Below are 3,769 nucleotides of genomic sequence, written 5' to 3' on the forward strand. Positions count from 1 at the left end.
GTGTTAAGAGAAAAGAGAGATAGAGGGAGGGCGGGAGGGAGGCAGGGAGGGAGAGGAAGGGCTTATGTGAACAGGGAAATCACAAGCAAAGAGGAGGGGGAAAATTTAAATGATCCCAGACCGAACTGTTTTGCTGTTAATACAGAAATACAGTGCAAGACACATTTAATGGGCTCTATTTTTTATTATACTATGCTGAATAATTAAGTTTGAGGCTAAGTGTCACATGGATTTATCTTTTAATTAAAAAAGCATGGTTCACGCATATTTGAGTGGTAGTCCAAATAAATGCAATATAGAAATTTATGTTTGTTTATCTAGGTGTTAATTACCTAGAGATTGTTCTGGATTACTTCTTTTTATAAAGTGTCATAGGCTCGTGTCAGAACGAATAAAGCTTGCCCATGGAACCTTATCAATTTGCTAACGATAGTGCTGGTTTGACCTGAGGTGGAGGGGCCAGGGGAAAACTTTGGGGATTGTTATGTACACACACGCCCCCATTCAAAACCACACCAAATAAAACAGTCGTTTTAGAAAATATTTCTAGGACATAAAGGCACAAATATATCTTCGTTGTTTTACAGCCTCTTGTCCACAGCTATTTATAAAACATGTGATTATTTATGCATTGGGTTATGAGAAGTTCGGCTAGGAGAGGCCGTGAAGGCGGCTCCATCAATCCAGTTACCTGAACCCCGGAGAGGTGGAGGGAGGGTTTCTCAGCAGAAATGGGGCCAGACAGGAAGTTGGCTGCTGTGATTTGTCTGAAATATGTCAGCCTCACTGCCTCTCCCAGAAAGGGCAGACAGGGAGAAAGAGGGATAGCAAAGTTGAGGGTAGAGGTCACGTTTTTTAGAAACAAGGATGCACACTGAGAAAGCAAAAAGCAGAAGCCCCCACAAACTGCTCCTCATACCTTGGGTCAGTTCCTGCCTTTATCTTTGTTTACAAAATGATTTTTGGTGGCAGGTCCGCTGGAATGGCTTGGTCAAAAGGTTCAACTTCAAAGAAATAGGCGTTGCAAGGGCAGGAAGAATTCCAAACTGGTCTGGGGATGTCTAAGTTGGGTGCACTCCTTTGTTCTGCAGGTTTGTTTGCCTTGGTTTTCTGAGTCGCCCGGCCTCTTCCCACTGCGCACCACGCCTCCATTTCTGACTATCAGATCTCCAGAAAATCAACAAAAGTAACTGCGGGTCCTGTCGGGCTTCCCCTGGCTTGGTGGGTCGCTCTCCCTGGATGCAGGGAGAACGGGAGGAGAGATCGAGATGGGGACGGGCACTCAATTGTGATTCTCTCCCGTCCAAGCTGGCAGGGGAGCATCAAGAACCCCCAAACAGCAAACCAGCCCAACATGTAAGCTCTCGGCTGCGAAGGGTTTCATTTTCAGTTTTTCCTCCTGCCGGGAGACCTGGCGGACTGATGGGGCGGGTCACTTGGCAGCGCGCCTGGAGAGGGGCGTCGGGGGTGGGGGGCAGGCCGGCAACAAGGGGGCGCGGCGCCAAACGGTGGCGCCCGGGGCCCCCCGAGTCTCCGCGGGGCGGGGCGGGGGCGGGGGCGGGTTTTTCTGGCTCACACCCCGAACCGGCCTCTGACCCAGCCCCTTGCCCTAAGGTATCAAAGGAACCTTAGCCTAAGGAGAAAGCGCCCCCGCCCCGGCCGCCCCAGGCTTGGTCCCCAGGGCTCCTCTTTTGGCAAGGAGGCGACAAATGCTCCAAGGGGACTCGTTGTGGCCTCTGGCCCAAGGAGGGCGCGCGAGTCCTCAGGCGCCAGCTGATCATCCCATAACCGCGGACAGAAATTAATGCCGCATATTTTAAAAATTATTGATACTTGAACTCTGATTTCCTCCCAAATTGCTGCTCATTTCCTCCCCAGAATCGTTGTTACCAGAATTGGGGCCCAGGAGCACTGCAGGGTGGAGTGGGGGTGTTGCTGGGAGGTCACCCATTTGTGCCAGATGCTGGGGACCCAGCACAGGCCAGGATCCTGCCCTGGCTTTCCACTCCGCCCTCAGTGATTTGTGGGAAAGTGGAGGGTGGGAATCCTTTTAGATCTGTGATCAGAGAAGGTCCTTAGCATTGAGCGTTCTTTGAGTGAGGACTTGCTGGCTTCCAGCGTGCCCACCAGAGTCTTATTCAAAAAGAGGGCCCTGAATTGGGAGTATCCAGCAGTGAGGTGTTTGAGGGCCCAGATTTCAGAGGCTGTAAAAGAAGGGGCATGCAGGGTTTTGGGGTAGAGGGCATTGGTCTGGAATGACATGGAGGATCCGTGTGCCCAAGAATATCAACTTCCTTTTTAAAAGTTAAATAAAAAATTATTGAGGTGAAATTCACATACGTAAAATTAACTGTTTTAAAGTGTATGGTTTAGTAGTATTTAGTAAGTACACTCGCAATGTTGCACAACCATTGGCTCCTTGAGTTCCAAAACGTATTTACTACCCGAAAGAAAACCGCACACCCACTTATCAGTAACTTTCCATGTCCCTTTCCCCATCCTCCAGCAATACACAGTCTCCATGGGTTTACCAATTCTGGATATTTCATATAAATGGAATCATTCAATATGTGAACTTTTGTGTTTGACATGTTTCACTTAGGGCTTCCTGGTGGCTCAAAAGGTAAAGAATCTGGCAGTAATGCAGGAGAATCAAGTTTAATCCCAGGGTCAGGAAGATCCCTGGAGGAGGTCATGGAAACCTATGCCAGTATTCTTGCCTGGAGAATTCCATGGACAGAGGAGCCTGGTGAGCTACAATCCATGGAGTCACAAAGAGTCAGACACGATTGAGTGACTAATACTTATTTCACTTAGCATAATATTTTCAAAGTTCATCCACGTGGTAGTATGTAACAGTATGTTATTCCTTTCAATGATTGAATAAACTTGTATGTTTATACCACATTTTGTTTTTCTGTTCATCCATCGATAGACATTTGGGTTATTTTCACCTCTTGGCTATGTCACATAGTACTGCTATGAACTTTCTCATGTAAGTATTTGGGTATCTGGTTTCAGTTATTTGGGGCATATACCTAAGAGCGGTATTGCTGGATCATTGAGAAATTCTATGTTTACATTTTGAGGAATCACCAAACTCTATCAGCTTTTTAATTCAACAAATCAGATTGTTCTCAGCTACACTGCTTAGAATGGCTTCCTCTTAGGTTTGAATAAATTTCATATTCCCTTGAGGCCCTACATTATTTTACCTTATCAATCTCTCGAACTTCATCTTCCATCTCTTCCTCAGTTACCTTCCTTCTCTAGTCAATATGGTTTTTTGCACTTCAGGCCTGCCAAACCTATTTCTGCCCCAGACTCTTGGCGCTTATTTTCTCTTGCCCTTTCCAAGCTGGACACCTTCCTTTTCTTAGGTTGTAACACAGATGTCGCTCAGGGAAGCTTTCTGTCACCACACCCATATGTTCCTGGCCTCTGTACCACACCACAGTTCATCATCTTATTTCTGTCTTTTTTGTGGCAGTAATAAATTACTCCCTAGAAATACCTTGTTTACCTCATGGTTTACACAATGATAGTCTGCTTTCCTCAGTGGAATGTAAATTTCATGAGATGAGGGACCCATCAGAGCCCTGGTACAAGTAGTACCTGGTACAGAGTAAGACCTCAAATAAATGATTATTGAATAAATAAGAATTCCCAGCCCAATTAGCCTTGATAATAATCCCTGGAGTGTTGTTGGAAATTTTGTTAACTTTAAAAAAGTTCTTTCAGCAGTCTCCAGAAATGAGGCCCCAAACTA

General features: G+C 46.1%; 1 long non-coding RNA gene across 1 annotated transcript; it reads left to right on the top strand.

Annotated features, from left to right (window-relative positions):
* The first annotated feature begins 1,156 nt into the window (after nt 1-1,156).
* On the top strand, nt 1,157-2,907 carry LOC147353555 (uncharacterized). The gene is made up of 2 exons (XR_015146712.1): nt 1,157-1,356; nt 2,603-2,907. It is a non-coding gene; the product is annotated as an uncharacterized LOC147353555 (long non-coding RNA).
* Nucleotides 2,908-3,769: the final 862 nt, after the last annotated feature.

Source organism: Bos grunniens, chromosome 18 (genome assembly GCF_055505025.1).
Source record: "Bos grunniens cultivar Pamir isolate PY7600 chromosome 18, Bosgru_T2T1.0, whole genome shotgun sequence".
Taxonomy (NCBI): Eukaryota; Metazoa; Chordata; class Mammalia; order Artiodactyla; family Bovidae; genus Bos; species Bos grunniens.